Below are 17,991 nucleotides of genomic sequence, written 5' to 3' on the forward strand. Positions count from 1 at the left end.
TACATGCAGGGGAAATCTAACTGATAGTTTGCGTGAGAATAAAAAGGGCTCCGGAAATATTTCACTGGAGAAAAAAATGGACCTCTGTTTGGAGGCCATAGCCAGGATGCTAGAGGCCATAAAGGATAATAACACGAAGATCAGGAGCTTCATGCTAAAGAGTAAGGATGTTACACCCAAGGTTAGGGATACGTACATGACCATGGGTTATTATCTTGAAAAAGTGACGGAAACCATTGATGAGATGAGAGGTGTACACACAGAACGAGCAGCTTGCCGGACGATGGAGGTTGAATCTGAAAAGAAGGAAAAAGAGAATTATAAGGACGTTTTGACGCAGTCTCTAAGCGAAGTTGATAGGACCTTCCCGCCGTTGCCATCCACGAGGCAAAAGAGGAAGGAAATCACCCCTCCGACAGCGAACGTGGGCAAAAAATCAAAATACGTATTTAATGCTGGCGGATTTGGAAAAGAAGACTACAACAATGGGGTCGGGGATGCTGGTACTCCCAGGTCGGGAATTATGACAAAGGCCACGGATTCGGATTGGGAAACCGTGCAGCCGAGGAAGAGAAAAACCGGAGCGGAGAAGAGACGCATTAGGGCTGAGGAAGTCCGGATGCGAGCGAGCACAAAGGGTATAAGCGACAGGTTTGGAGAGCGTGTTACGCAGAGCAGGAGACCGGTAAGGCCACAGGCTATCTCGGTCCGCTTTGGAAAGGAGGCGTCCTTCGCTGATATTTTGAAGAAGGTAAAGGGTGCCGCCGGCCCCTCCCCAGATGGGGTCAAAGCGGTCAAGCAAACACGTGCGGGGAACCTGCTAATAGAGTTTACCCCGGGTGCAGACCTGGAGGGCTTTAGAAAGACGTTAGATGGCAAACTCGGGCCGGATGTTGAAGTTGCGAGGCTGCAACAAAGAACTGATGTGGAGTTAAGAGGAATTGATCCCTCGGTAGATAAGGCAGAGATTCTTACTGCTATCAAGAAGGAGATAGGGCACGAAGTAATGGAGATGAAGCTCAAGGTACTAAGGGCTGACCCGAGGCAAAACCAGGTAGCCATAATAGAGGGCCCTGCAAATGAAATGCTTAAATTGATAAGGAAGGCTAAAATCAAGATTGGGTGGACAATAGTGTTGTGAAGGAGATTCCACGCCTCCTTAGATGCTTCCGTTGCCATGATTTTAGCCATATGGCGAAAAACTGCAAATGCGCAAAAGACGACATCAGTTTTTGCAGAAAGTGTGGGAGCCAGGATCACCAGATGCGGAAGTGCACGGCAGAACCTAGATGTAGGTTATGCTGTGAGGATAACTTACCTGTGGAGAAGACGATGCATGTAGCTGCCTCGGTGAAGTGCCACAGATACAAGGAGGCCTTGAAAAGCAAAAGGCAAAACTAACGTCTTACAGATTAACTTGAATCATTGCAGAACTGCCCACGACCTCTTGATGACCTCTGCGAATAGATATGAGGCGGACCTTATTGTGGTGTCGGAACCGTACAGAGTGCCGGAGAATTGGTTTGTGGACAACTCTGGTCGGGCCGCAATTTATATAACTGAAAAGGGGATAGCGACCAGTAACACTATCGCACTAATTAGCAGCAAGGATGGTTACGTAGTAATAAAATACAATGACTTTTACGTGATCAACGTGTATGCGTCTCCTAACAGCACCATGCAAGACTTCGAATTGCTACTTGCTGACCTAGCTGATACGGTCAAATCGCTAAATAAAAGTTCTGGCATCATTATCATGGGAGATTTCAATGCAAAATCCCCACTCTGGGGGTCGGACGTGTGGTGTAATCGCGGTAGAACACTTTTTCAACTATGTAGTGCGGCGGAACTCCTTCCTACGGTCACGAAGGGCGGAGCTACCTGTGATCGAGGAAGAGGCACCAAGATTGACATCCTATTATGTAACAGGACCGCACTGCATTGTCTGGTGAACTCAGAAGTCACTGATGATTTTACGGCCTCTGATCACAAGTACCTAGTACATACGCTCAGCTTACCAAAACCACCGGAGGGAAAGGCTTCCCCTTTCGATTTAAAGAAAGGTAAATTGGATGAAGGAAAGTTTGTAGAAGCCTTCCTTAAGAAATATGGAGACAAGAGCTTCGACAAACGTCCACGGATGGACACCACCAATGAGGTGGACAAATTCATTGAAGATTTAAGGAAGATGATTAAGCGGCATACTAGATATAACGGATATAACCTGGGTAAACGGACCCCGATCCCCTGGTGGACGCGAGAAATTGCGGAAAAGAGAAAGGCGGCACAGAAGGCCAGGCGTTGCCTCACGAGAGTTAGAGCTAAGGGAGACAAAGAGAGGATAGAAGAGTCGTTGAAAGATTACAAAAAATGCAAAATAGAGCTAAACGTGGAGATTAGAAAGGCCAAGAAAGACAGCTGGGCAAAACTTCTACAGGAAATCGACGCGGATATCTGGGGCAGACCATATAAGCTCGTCATGAGGACACTGAAAAACAATAATACCAGACCGGATGTGCTGTGCCCCGAAGAGGTAGATGGTATTGTTGCCAAGTTGTTCATCCTAAGACCGGAATTGACAGAAGACCCTGAAAAAGAAAAAGAAAGAGAGATTATTGAGAAAGAAGACACACACACACATGCGCGCGCGCACACACACGTTCACACGCATGCCCATGATGAAGAGGCCCCACTAAACCGCATGGTCATAACGAAGGAAGAGGTCAGCAAGATAGCAAATAGGTTGTCCCCGAAGAAAGCGCCGGGCCCAGACGGTATCTCCTCAGCAGTAGCAAAGAAGATCGGTCTGGAGGCCCCACGTTGGCTGGCGCATATCTTTAGCATATGCTACAGGTGTGGATACTGGCCGACAGCTTGGAAAACCGGCAGGCTGGTCTTGTTACCGAAAGGTAAAGGCAACACAGCCACCGAAAAATCTTACAGGCCTCTGACCATTATATCGTGCTTAGCAAAGATCTTCGAGCACGTGGTTAAGGACAAGCTGCTGTCGGCGCTTAAGGAAAACGACTTCGCCCATAACCAGTTCGGTTTCCGTAAGGGGAAATCTACCCTAGATGCAATGAAGCTGGTGATAAAACGATGGCAGGAGGCCAGGAGACGTCGTCGTCACTGCCTACTGGTGCTGTTGGATGTAAGAAATGCATTCAACACGGTCAGATGGAGCAGTATAATCCGAAACATGAAACAACGAGGATTCCCAGTAGCACTTATCAACATTGTGAAAAGCTACCTGCAAGAGCGCTGGATCGTATATGAGTGTAAAGATACTTACCTGAGATACCAAGTATTCGGGGGTGTTCCCCAGGGCTCGGTGATTGGGCCGCTGCTCTGGAACTTAGTGTACGATGACCTGTTGAGGATTAAAACCAGAAAAGATGTTCATCTGGTGGGGTATGCGGATGACATCGGGGTTATTGTAGTTGATAACGACCTTGAAAGAATGAAAAAAGTGGTAGAACTGACAATACAGGATATGGCGGTCTGGTATGCAAAGGAGGGCCTTACCCTTGCCCACCATAAGACTGAGGCCATCCTATTGACGGGCAGAAGGGTTGCTGGCGGCCTGGATATAAAATGCGGCCAGGCGTCGACCAAAACCACTAAGGACGTGCCGTATCTAGGAGTCATCTTTGAGATGAACCAGGGGTATAAGAAGCATATTGCAACGGCGTGCGACAAAGCGCTGAAATATGCAAACACTCTGGCCCTGCTAATGCCAAATATAAACGGCGCGGGGAACATGGCTCGGAAGTTATATTATAAGGTGATGGAGTCGGTAATTTTATATGCGGCCCCAATTTGGGCTACCGGTCTGAAGAACAAGGGCAATATTGTCACTGTACGCAGCACAAAACGCACGGCACTCCTGCGGGTCGCCCAGGCGTATAGGACTGTGTCCGCGGATGCGTTGTGTGTCCTGACGGGTCAGATACCGATGGACCTGCTGATAAAGGAGAGAGAAGCGCTATACAACATGAAGGACGTAAGCCAAGAAAAAGATAGCGAGACCGCAAGGGATCATAAGGAAGACATCCGGACACTCACCTTAGGTGAGTGGCAGCAGTCATGGGACCAGTCCACTAACGGCAGATGGACACACGAACTAATTCCGCGTATTGAGGACTGGCTGGAATGGGGACCCAGTATCCTAAATTTCCATTTGACACAGGTCTTATCGGGACACGGGTGTTTTGGCACCTTCCTAAAGAAGATTGGCCGCCAAAAATCAGCGGAATGCTGGTTCTGTGCTGGATACATAGATGATCCGGAGCACTTTTTGTTTGCATGTAAAAGATGGACGGCCGAAAGGAACCGCCTGCGTAACCGCTTACCGATAGATTTTTGCAAAGAAAACCTTATCGACCTTCTTAGGAAGGCTAATACGAGGAGTACAGTACTAGCATTCATAAATGAAACGCTTAGGAAGAAGGAGGATTATGAAAGAAGCACAGAAGGTACGACGAGAGGAAGGAAAAGAAAAAAAAGAAGCAGAAGAAGAGCGTAGGAATGATGGATGTGCATTTATCTACGTATTTAATTATACATACCTCTATTTATTCATTTATACACGTTAATCTTAAACTAGGCTGTACCGTAAATTTTTCGCTAAAAATGTTTCGCCATATTGCACTTGGATTAGTACCGATTCCCTGTCGGCGTTTAAAACACCCTGTATTCGGCGATAACTTGCCAGCTAGTACGACTTCTATGTCCTAACACCTCACTGCCCGAGGGCACGAGTTTTTTATTATACGACGTCCATCTATCCTCTGACTACTATGGTAGAGGACTTGATAATACACAATGATGACTATCCCACGTCCGACTCAACCCTGGTTGAAGCCTTGGTGTGTCCTGGAGGATTATCTGATGTTTGATATCACTACGGTTGTGGTGTCGGCCTTAGTATATGTAGACTATCCTATTACTTTTGTCTTATTTATTTATTTGTACGCTAATGATTTTAAACTTTGACATATTAGTTTTATTTATTTTAATCGACAGACAGAGGGAGTTAACACACTCATCTTTTAGTTAGAGATAGTGTATCTAGCAAGATACCCTTTAGTCCGGCCATCCATCGTTTGTTCTTGGCTTGAAGTATAGGTTTTGTGTAGCCAGCACTATGTCGCCCCAACCCCGAAGTAATGCTTCTCAGCGGTTCCGGGGGTGTGGTTTCCTTCGCGACCTGGCACCCTTGCGGTGAAACCGGGGTGGGTTTTTTAGTGGGTAAACTACACAGTAGGAGCCCCACACTCCTGAGCGACCATCGGCTCGGCGTGCGGTAACGCATTTTTCCCCCCCGTTAAAAAAAAAAAGAAAAAAAAAAAGGTATAATAATAATGACATTGTTATTAAATGTATATTACATTATATCTCATGTAGATATAATAATAATGATATTGTTAATAAATGTATATGCCATATCTGACGTAGATACAGTAACAATTATATTGTTATTAAATGTATATTACATATCTCATGTAGATACAGTAACAATTATATTGTTATTAAGTGTATATTACATTATACGTCATGCAGATATACTAATAATGACATTGTTATTAAATGTATATTACATATCTACCACACACCTTGCCTGGGCGACCGGGTAAGGCGGGGAGGTGATACCCCGTCGTGGCGCGGCCCCAGGTGGCGGATAGTGGATGGCTCGCCTCGTGCTCTTTGGAGTGCGTGGAGGGCAGGACTGAAATAAAATAGCTCCCGCGGACCAAACACTAGGGGAGGAAACGCCGAATAAAAAACCGATTATGGAAGGCACAACAAGTTTAAATACAGTTACCGCACAGGGACTCGGAAACCCAGTGCCGGCGTCCGTCAGGGGTGGGCATGCAGGCCTCGGGACGTCGTTATCCGACGACTGCAGCGCTGTGGAGGTTGACCACGTGGCCCTCACCGTGTCTTTTGATACACGTGAAGGGAGGGGTGGCAGTTTCGCTGCCATCCCTCTGCTCAGACCTGCGCTGGCTCGCCAGGCCGACGAGGCCAATGAGACCGGAGAAATGCAGCTTAAACGAATGCTGGATGTAATCCGCAGCATGAGGAAGAGCACTGAGAAGCAGTGGAATGTGGCTATGCCTATTAAGAACGGCGTGGGACACTTGGCGGAATGCGTAGATGCCCTTCGCCAGGTCATGCGGGCCAGCCACGCTGTCCTTTTGCAGCTGTTCCGTGCACCAGCACCAGCACCAGCGACAGCAGAGATGTCCTCTCGCAACCGCAAGAGCCCTCTACCTCTTCTGCCCTCTTCTCCATAGGAGGAGGCTGAGAGCGGCAGACAAAGGCCAGTCCCAGCGACCCAGGAATCCTGGGCAACTGTGGCTGGTAAGAAAAAGAAAAAGGATAAAGGTACCAGCAAGGATGTCGCTCAAAATAGCACCCAAATGGGTGCTCCTGAGAGCACCTCCACTGCCGCTGCTAAAGCCGCCCGCCAGCAGCCTGGGACGACGCCGGGTAAGCCTAAGGTGAGCGCGGCTGAGCCCAACACACCTCTACCAAAGCCTAAAAAAGGCACGAGGCGTAGGAAGAGAAAACGGGGCGAAACGCAGCGCCGTCGTCGTGCAGCCGGCAGCCGGGAAGTCCTACGCGGACGTCCTGGGCACAATCCGGCGACAGGTGCGTCCGGAGGAGACGGAGACGGAGTTCCGTCAAATCCGGAAGACTCAGGGGGGCGGCGTCCTGCTGGAGTTGGCACGCTGCAAGGATCAGCACGCCCTTCAGGACGCCATCAAAGCCTTCGTGGGGGATGCTGCGGAGGTCAGGTCCGTGGTGCCACGCATGCGCGTCGAGATCTGTGATCTGGACTGCTGCACGACCGACGAGGAGGTGCAGGCTGCTGTAGTGCGAGCTTTGGGCGACCAGCTAAAGGGGGAGCTGAAGGTCACCATGCTCGCGCCAAACAGCAGTGAGCAGCGCAAGGCAGTGGTGGATGCCGAGGAGGCGGTTTCTATCCACTTGATCGCGCGAAATCGTATCAAGATCGGTTGGATAAATTGCCGAGTCAGGCGCTGGGCCGAAGTCCTGAAGTGCTTCAGGTGTTTAGCCTATGGGCATACGAAGCGGGACTGCAAGAGCCCAGACCGAAGCAAGGCCTGCTGGAGATGCGGTAAGGACAATCACAAGTCCAACGACTGCACCTCCCCTCCTCGTTGCATGCTCTGCGCCGAGCTGGGCGTGCAGCAGCTCGATCACGCACCAGGGTCTGGGGTTTGTAAGGCCTTCCGAGACGTCCTCAATGCCCAGAAGCGCGGGACGCAATGGCGACGGTGATTCAGTGCAATCTGAACCGTAGCCAGGTCGCCGACAATTTACTCACACAGCTGTCCCTTGAAATGGGCGCTGATGTTGTAGTAATCAGCGAGCAGTACCGGAACCGGGTCAGCTCGTCCGTGGTACGTCGACGACCTGGGCGTCGCCGCGCTCTGGGTGAGGGATCTCCGGAAGGTCCCAGTGGTGTGTCGCGGAGCGGGTCGTGGGTTCGTCTGGGCCAAATCCCGGGACGTTACATACGTGAGTGTCTATCTCTCCCCCAACGACAGCACTCGCGTGTTCCGGGAAAAGCTCGACGACCTGGATGACGCACTCCGCGACATGAACGGCGGGCTCGTTGTGGCAGGCGATTTCAACGCCAGGGCTCTAGAGTGGGGGATGACAGCCCTCAACACCAGGGGCAAACTGGTTATGGAGATGGCATCCAGGCTGGGGTTAATAGTGGTCAACACCGGCACTACACCGACCTACCGACGACCCGGCTTCGGCGATTCCATTCCAGACGTTACTCTGGTCTCGGAGTGTCTGGGTCGCCGAGCCGTGGGCTGGAGGGTGATGGAAGATTTCACTGGTAGTGATCATCAGTACATCACCTTCCAGATATCGTCCGGTAGGGCGGCACAGCACCGCAGACCTCAGCGCCCACTTGGCTGGAACACGGCCAAGCTGGACGAGAAAAAGTTCGCCGAGTGTTTGAGCCGCGGCCTCGGGGCCATACCATCCGCCCCCGGCGATCACTCCGATAGGGGCTTCGCTGAGGCCCTGGTTAGCGACACCATGCGGCTCATCACTCGGGCTTGCGACGCCTCGATCCCCCGCAAAAAGCCGTGGAAAGGCCGAGCCCAGGCATACTGGTGGACGGACCGGATCACCAGCCTCAGACGGGAGTGCCTGAGACTACGGAGACTGGCGCAATTAGTCCGCGGTAGAACGGAGGCCTCCGACAGGTCAGCTGAGTACAAGGCGGTGAAGAAGACGCTCAACCGGGCTATCAAGGATAGTAAAGCCCGCTGCTGGCGAGAGCTGTGCGACGAGGTGAATCGCGACCCTTGGGGACAAGCCTATAAGCTTGTCACCCGCAAGATCCGCTCGCCCGCCGCACAGAGCACGATGGACGCAGCTACCACCGAGCGTGTGGTGGAGGGACTGTTTCCTAACCACCCAGCAAGGGACTTTTATCCGGAGCTGGGTGACGGAGAGGCCGTCCCCACCTTCACTCGGGAGGAGCTGCTGTCAGCAGTGGGTTCCTTGAAGTCCGGGAAAGCCCCGGGCCCGGACGGCATTCCAGGGGAGGTCCTGAAGATGGTGGCGCGTCTCCGCCCGAACCTCCTGCTGGAAATGTACAACACCTGCCTCCGGGCAAGCGTCTTCCTGTCGCCTTGGAAGGTTGCGCGGCTTGTACTTATCAGCAAGGGTAAGGGTCCCCCGTACTCTCCGTCATCTTACCGACCGCTGTGTATGCTAACCACAGCCGGTGATGGAGAAGATGCTGAAGGCTTGCCTGCTTCAGGCAGTACAAGCCGCCGGTGACCTGTCGGGCCGACAGCACGGCTTCAGGAGAGGCCACTCCACCCTCAGTGCCATCTCCGATGTAGTCGAGGCTGTCGGACGTGCGGACAATGCGTGCCACCAGGCCCGCACGCTGGTGCTCCTCGTCACGCTGGACGTACGCAACGCGTTCAATTCGGCGAGGTGGATAGATATGCTGCGGGCGCTCGAGCGTTTCCGAGTCCCCAGCTATCTGTTGGCCATGGTTAGCGATTACCTCCGTGATCGCTGGCTTACGTACGAGACGGAAGAGAGTTCCAGAAGTCGCGCAGTCTCAGCCGGGGCAGTCTCAGGTTTTGGGACCCGACCTCTGGAACGTCTTGTACGACATCCTACTCAGCATCGAAATACCCGATGACGTGTACCTTGTCGCGTACGCGGACGACATCGCCGTCGTCATCACCGCGCGTAGCATCGAGCTGGCGCAGCTCAAACTGAACCAGGTGATGCGGCGGGTCGCAGACTGGATGGACAGCCACGGCCTCCAGCTGGCGATCCCGAAAATCGAGATTGTCATGCTTATGAGGAGGCGTATACCCACCATCGTGCCTATGATGGTGGGTGACGTGGCTGTCCAGACACGTAGAAGCGCGCGGTACCTGGGGGTGATGCTTGATAACAAGCTCACCTACTGGGACCACATACGCGCAGTCTCCGACAGGGCGACGACAAAGTCGGCAGAGCTGAGCAGGCTGATGGCCAACATCGGCGGGCCGAGGCCTGAGAAACGTAGGCTCTTGATGTCCACGGTCCAGTCCATGCTCCTGTACGGAGCTGAGATATGGGCCGGGGCCTTGGACATCAAGAAATACAGGGCACGCATGGCCTCCGTCCAACGTCGCAGAGCGCTGCGAGTCGCTAGCTGTTATAGTACAGTATCCGCACTTGCAGTGCTCGCGATCGCTGGGTTCCTTCCCATCGATCTTCTCGCCAAAGAGAGGAGGGGAATCTTCGAGCTAAGCTCGGAGATGGACAGGACAGAGGCCGCGGGGATAGTGCGCGCTGAAACACTCTTGGAGTGGCAGCGCCGCTGGACCGCGGGCGCCACGGGCCGGTGGATAGCCCGGCTGATCGGGGACCTGAGGCCCTGGCAGGAGCGCGCTCACCGTGAGGTAGACTTCTACCTCAGCCAGCTCCTCTCAGGGCACGGCTACTTCCGAAACTACCTGTACCGGATGACCAAAGTCAGGTCCCCGACGTGCTATTACTGCGACGCCGAGCGAGACGACGCATTGCACATGTTCTCCGTTTGTGCTCGCTTTAGCGAGGAACGCTCCGCAGTGGCCAATGCAGCTGACCACGACATCACCCCCGAGAACATCGTGGGAGTGATGCTGCGGGGCGTAGAACTGTGGGACGCGGTCGCGGCGTTCGCGAACTCTGTCCTGGTGGCGAAGAGGGTCGATGGGTGTCCACAGGAACCCCGTCCAGGTCCTGTAGAATAGAGGAGGCTTGCTGTCTGCGTAGGCCAGCACGTCACGGGCCCAGACCGAAGTAATGCGATGAGCAGATTCCGGTCTGGGCCCATACGTGGGATCAGAGGTGGTTTTTGTGGGTAGGACCTTCGGCATAATTGCTGGAGGGGGAGTCCCATAGTCCCTCCGCAATACGTTGCGAGGATCTGCGTAATGCATTTCCAACTCTTTAAAAAAAAAGAAAAAAAAAATATTACATATCTAATCTAGATATACTAATATTAACATTTTTATTATATGTATATTACATTGTATCTCATGTAGATTTAGTAATAATGATATTGGTATTAAATGTATATTACATACATGATGGAGATATAGTAACAATTATATTGTTATTAAATGTATATTGCATATCTGAGGTAGATATAGTAACAATTATATTGTTATTAAATGTATATTACATATCTGATGTAGATATAGTAACAATGACATTGTTATTAAATGTCTATTACATTATATCTCATGTAGATATAGTAATAATGACATTGTTATTAAATGTATATGACATATCTGATGTCGATATAGTAACAATTATATTGTTATTAAGTGCATATTACATTATATCTCATGTAGATATAGTAATAATGACATTGCTATTAAATGTAATCTCGTATATCTAATCTAGATATAGTAACAATTACATTGTTATTAAATGTCTATTAAATTATACCTCATGTAGATATAGTAACAATTATATTGTTATTAAGTGTATATTCCATTATATCTCATGTAGATATAGTAACAAATCTATTGTTGTTAATTGTATATTACATTATATCTCATGTAGATATAGTAATTATGACATTGTTATTAAATGAATACTACATTACATCTCATGTAGATATAGAAATACTGACATTGTTATTAAATGTATATTACACATCTAATCTAGATAGAGTAACAATTATATTGTTATTAAATGTATATTACATTGTATCTCATGTAGATATAATAATAATGACATTGTTACTAAATGTATATTACATTATATTTCATGTAGATGTACTAATAATGACATCGTTATTAAATGTATATTACATATCTGATGTAGATACAGTAATAACGACTTTGTTATTATATGTATATTACATTATATCTCATGTAGATATATGAATAATGACATTGTTATTAAATGTATATTACATTATATCTCGTGTAGATATATTTATAATGACATGGTTATTAAATGTACTGTTTGCGTAAAAGAAGAAAGAAAAGAAAATTAAAAATATAAATTTATTCTTCTTATTTCTGGGCGATGAGAAAGGTATCGCTGCCACCAGTTCTGACCGCGTATGACGCGGAAGCGTCCTCTACGGTCAGGACAAATTAAAAGACGGAAATTTAGATAGAATTTATTTCCGTTGGATTCGTCAGTGTTCTGGGTCCCTATCGGGTCCCTCCTTGAAACTTTGTGTTGGGGTGCGTGGATTTGAAATATAAAATGATACAGAATGGAAAATGGAAGAAATGTTAATCCTATTTAGTGTGCAAAAGAAAATAAATTTAATTCAAAGTAACTATTGAAGCTAACACCACACTGAATTCCATGATAAGTTCTGTTAAATACCGATAATTACTATTAAATGAATTCAAATTAGAACAATACTGGTTTACAAGGGTAAAGATGCTTAACCTATGGTTCGATATAAATGTGATTGAAATCAGGAAAGATATTTGACCTTTGATTTATAATGCGACTTTCTAATATAGTTGAAAACGGATTTGTAGTTGTAATTTTCATGTAAGACGACTGGCTCGACCAAATATAATAGGAAAACGAGATGTTGGCGGTTTCTATCCGCAAGGTAACGACCTGAATGAAGAGGCTCTTACAACCCCAGAAAGGGCTTTACAGGTCGTCCCTGATAAAATATCGGAGTCGAAACAATCGTCACACACACAATATCGCGATAGATCAAAAATTCGAAATGTTAATATCACGGATAAATTATAATTCGGCACCTGAACGTGAAAAACGAGACGATCTAAAATGAAGAGACTCTTACAACCCGTAGGCTTAATAGATCGCCCGTTTTGCCTTGTCGAAAAATCAATTATAATGCCGTGCTCGACAAATTAGTACTGAACAGGCCTACCGTGAGAATGTAGAATATAATATACGAGAAAATCGTTTGAGATTCGCTGGAAGATCGTTGAAAATCGCTGTGAGATCTGGAACAGCAAGAAAGATGAGAGGCTGATGTCGCACTAGCACTTGTTGTGCAGCCGTTTGCCGTTTATTGCAAATAAGAAATTAAATAAGACGTAACACAAGACGATTACAAATTTCGGAATAAATAGAATGATTAACGCAATTGAATTTAATACGAATATTACGCGATCAAACGGATTAAAAAGAAAGAGAAATGATAGAGATTTAATAGTGTGAAATGGTTTAACGTGCGCGTCTCTGAGTTCTTGCCGCGTATTTGGAATTTCACCCCGCGACACTCTGCCTACGATTAGGACTTGCCGCGCAGCTAAATTACACAAAGTACAAATTCGGCAACTCTATCTCTAGACGCACGGGCTCTCGTCACGACTTACTCGATTGTTCGACGAAAAGTAATCGGAATCGATCGCGATCCTGGCCGGAAGGGCCCGTCGCGAGGATGATGTCCTGCGTGGGGACATCTCGACAAATCATAGCGCGTGACGACAGCGTCGCGTGCGTCGCTTTGGCTAAAGGCGCGTGCTAGTTAAATTCCTCTAAATCACACTTTCTCTCTCTTCTGCTGTTCCATCTCCGTCTAACGGCTTTTCGGTGTTTCTACGCCGTAGAATTTCTGGAATGTTCTATTCTTTTCGATAATTTCTATATTAGCTATAAAATAATGCAAATATCAACTAACAGTTTAAATCAGTCTTATTAAGCAATAAATACGCGGTTAATTATGAATATGAATTATAACTGTTGTACTTTTATATATGAATAACGGGCCGGCTATCACGAGGTTTCCTAATTAACAATTGGCTTGTCCATAATCATTTTGTTCGCAAAGAAATCGATCAACAATACAAAACGCGGTGGTAGCGCAAGCTGTTCGTTAAAAATCCTAATAGCATATGATGATTTAACTGATAATTTCAGCAGTATTCAATTGTTCGAGATTCGAATATTCATTCCTGTATTCGCAGCGAACTTTGTTCGAGAACATTCTTTCTGTTCAAAATCGTACCGTTGGGTCTTAGTTTCAGCTAATTCTTGGAATTCGATACAATGACTTTTATTACCCTGTGTGACCCTTCGTCTCTAAACAGTTCTCGAATGTTGCTAATGTTCGCTGGTGAGGGTTCTCGTTCCTCGCCATTTGTACTCATTCGAATATTTGAATTTCATGCTATTTCATACTTTCATTCCAATACTCAATTCGCACACACGATCGGGTTTGGGACCGACTGGCGCCTACGCGTGATAAAGAAGAGAGTATCGGTTGAAAATCTAAAAGATAAATTGATCTTTACGCTTTTGCGCAGTTAACCTGAGGAGACCCCTATAATGCGAAGCACTGGCTAACTGCGCAGCGATCGCTGTTTACTATACCTCTCCTCGATCGAAACCGAGTTTTTCTATCTCGAATTCTGTTGCTACGCAGTTGAGCACGACGATAGTTTCAAGGAGGGGTAATAAACTAAAGAAAAGAATTGAGAAATGAAAGAGAAGCTAAAGGAAAGGAAAGACAAAAATAGAATAATTATAAGCTCAAACTCTTCCCTGTGCATTTCCCACATGAAGAAGACCCTCACAGCCCGAAGGCTTGATGGGAAAGCACAGAGTCGAGGAGAAAATCCAAATAATGTAGAAGTGATTTATCCCCCTCACGCTCCTTACATGAGGAGACCCCTATAACCCGAAGGCTTAATAAGGGAACGTGAGGTGGACAAATTTGCAAAATTTTCCCAGACGTGACAAATCCTCCCCCCTTAAAACTATCGCCGCCCACCGCGATATGGAGGTTGAGCACATTGCTCACGCCACGCATCGCGATGTGGTTAACTTAACGTAAGATAGGTTCATAGACACAAGGTGTTGGCCCCTCGATGGATGCAGAGTCGTCCTGCATGTCCGAGTGCAGAGGCGCTTGTTTCCTCTGACCCGCGCTCGCTTCACCGACCCAGAGGCCCAGTACCGCCGCCTTTCCGTCGCTGCGCACGATGACTGTATGCTACCGGTGAAACTGGAGGCCAATGGTTACGCCCCCCCCCCATCGTAGGGTGTAGATTGGTAGAGTCCGTCTCAATTTCAGGAAGGCCGCAAGAGATTTTAGAGCGAGTTAGCCGCGAATATTCGCGCAGCTCGATAGCTTCGTAGGTGTCGTCTGTTCTGCCAGCAATGTTTTCCCTTCCGCAAAGGCCCTCGTTGTTCCTCAGGGTCATCAACGTCCTTCATCTAGGCATTCTCGCAACGGCTAGGTAGCAGGCGGTACTGAGACGACTCAAGGGCGATGAGCGAACGCGTCAGAGGCCCTTGGTCCTGGTGAAGGGGCCAAGTTAACTCTGTAAGGCGCCGTCCTCGGTCCTCCTCTCCTATGATGTAGATGTTGAATCCTAGATTAGTTTAAATACATTGAAAAACAGCACATACTTATGTACAAAATTCCGAATTGAATACGTGTGCTTTTGCTCGGTCTGTTCCTGTAATAATTATAAATAAATCTTAAATATATATATATATATCAATAATAATATACAATTGATCACAATCATACATACAATAAAACACACAATCTGCTCACAGATTATACTTAATATATTAATACCATGTTAATGGTTTTATATATTGTATATGTAAACTGAATACTTACAATCTTCTTCTTCTTTTCATTTGCATCCAGGTATCTTGTTGCTCTATTTTAATAGAGGCAGCCTCTGACATGCAATATTTATTACAGCCTCTGCAATAAATATTTTCATTAACAATTATTTACATATGCTATAAAAAGTATATAAGAGTTATTACCAAATAAGTTCAGTGCTGGAACTGCTGATGTTGTTAATCTTTTCCTCATGAAGTACTTTTCTTTAAAGTAGCTGCTACAGATCACCCAGAATTTCAGTTTTCAGATGGAAGCACCGACTTTGGGTTGTCACATACTTCCACCCACTGTGCCATCCTCTTCTTATCCTTTCTCTCTTGGGGGAAGAAGAACATCCTGTTGTTTTCGTTAATACACTCTCTGATGCTACTCTTTCTTTTAAGATACATTTTAATAATTAAAATTAATTATATTACGAAAACAGCAATGTAAACAGTTCATACTTACTTAATTTCTATCTTCTCCTCCTGTTGCTGCATCTCATCAGCAGAAGTTATTGAAAAACCTAAAAACGTAGAAAAAATTTTAAAAAATATCTTTTTAAATAATAATAATAGCAATAGTAATAATAATAGTAGTAATAATAATAATAGTAATAATTATAATAATGGAATTCACGAACCTGGAAATTTTATCACCACTGTCAGTCACTGCGCGCCATATTTCTTCAGTCTCTTTAAATTTTGAAACGATTGAAAAACGTGGTGACAAATTTCGCGGGAACATAACGTCACGATATCTTTAGTTGTGTATGTTAAAATCAGTGATACAAGGTATACATGTAGAGAAGCGACATCAGCGCCGCCTGGATTTTCTGCGCCGAGTTAAAATTTGCATGAAATTCACAAGTGTGGAGCTTGGATGGAGGGCCTGGTTTGGTTCTTCGCGTGCGTCGTTCTAGACTACCTGTTGCATCATTTTATTCACACAGAGATGGTAAGGATACTTTTTGATTTGTGTAAAATCACACGTTTGATAAAAGTATTTCTATTTTGCTAAAACGCACAAATATAATTTCAGTGCGAATGAAATTGAGAAAAACTCGACTTGACATGGGAGGAAAACTCACGAGGTCGGACGACAAGGTAAGTATAAATTGGTACTTATATTTTAAAAATGTAATTGTTTTGATGTATGTTAGGTAATTCTTTTTATACGCTTGTTGAATTGGAATTGCAAAATATCAAACCAAATAAATGATAAATCGTAATTAAGAAATTACATATGTATTGTCGAGTTCACCAGAGTCCATAACTGCTACGCGCAGGTTGGAAGATAGTGGTGGAACTTAGTGAGCTTCGAACTCCTACTGCGGTAGGCGCTTCAATCGCGAGTTTAATGTACCGGGTGAAAGAATAGTAGGGTGGATTAGGGAGAGTACAGAATGATACACGTGAGTAAAAAGCCGTGCGCGTCTGCACACGTTGAGTCCGTATAATATTCATAAAAAAATATCCATATGTACATTGGTGCGCTATTTATATGCTTGCAAGTAAATGTAGTATTTAAGGAATATGTGTACAGAATAAATAATATTTAAATATCGCTGTCATCGTCGGAGTCCTCCGATTGATCCGCCCACTCACCAGTATCTTGGTCCAGCATATTATCTGTTATGTTGTCTATTTCTTGGAATCTGTTCTCTTCATCCCTAGTATGGCGAATAAAATTTTGCTACGACTCAGCGGTCACATTTTCTACGGCTTCGTATAGTAATCTCTGTACATCATCCAGTTTGTACGTGGTATTTCGAGTCTTTATATAATGTTTGATTTGTGCCCAGGCTAGCTCGATGGGGTTTAACTCACAATGATAAGGGGGTAGACGTACCACAGTATGCCCGTGCTGCTTGGCGTATTCGTCTATGACGTATTCATGGCGTCTGTACTTGTATGATAATTGCAGCAGCCGTGCTTTGGCATACTGTGGTTGAACGATTTCCCCCTTACCAATGAGTCACGCGATAATATCGTTTTTTTTCCATCCCATGGTTGGAAATTTTTCTACTTTGGTGCTGTGGTATGGAGCATTGTCCATAACTATCACAGCCCCATCCCGTAGCATGGGCAAAAATGTGCGGAACCAGTCGAAAAATACAACGCCATTCATTTCACCGTGGTAGTCTTCCACATTTTTTTTGGATTGGAAACAAAGGAGGGCTCCAGGTACGAACCCATCCGATGACCCGACATGTCCTATTATTAAGCGTTGGCCTCTATTTGCGGGGGGTCATATGCCCGTGGACAGGCCCCTTTCTTCCGTGTTTACGGGGCAGGTAACGGAAGTGTCCACCCAAAGTTTTCTTCGGACATCTCCTGCGTTTATCCACGATTCGTCGAGGTAGTAAATTGGCCGTCCTTCAGCACGATATTTTTGGATGTTTTCTATGTATTCCTGCCTCCAGGCGATAATATTCTCCTTCTCTATGAGCGCGCTATTACGCGCGCTAACCATATACTTGGACTCCATTCGCTTTAAAAGGCGGTATAGCGACGTTCGACTAAAATTTGGAAGCTCTGGATCCAGGTTCACGGCTTGCAATATTTTATAACCGTTCGGAATTTCTCGTCGCAACCAAAACTCATGTACCTACCTCCTTATGGCCAGTATATTGTTACGTCCGGATTATTTTCAATAATCCGACCGTGGCTAACATTTATTTTCATCTTCTTTCTGATAGTATTGAATAATTTAATCGTTTAATATACTGAATTTGTGTACCTCGTCGTACTTGGAGATAATCCCAGGCGAGGCGCACAAAGGAGGCTATAATTAGTTCTTTTCAAACAATAAAAAGTTAACCTTCCTTGGGATGATTGCCTAGTCGAAACTAC

The sequence above is a fragment of the Osmia lignaria genome, chromosome 1 (genome assembly GCF_051020975.1).
Source record: "Osmia lignaria lignaria isolate PbOS001 chromosome 1, iyOsmLign1, whole genome shotgun sequence".
NCBI lineage: Eukaryota > Metazoa > Arthropoda > Insecta > Hymenoptera > Megachilidae > Osmia > Osmia lignaria.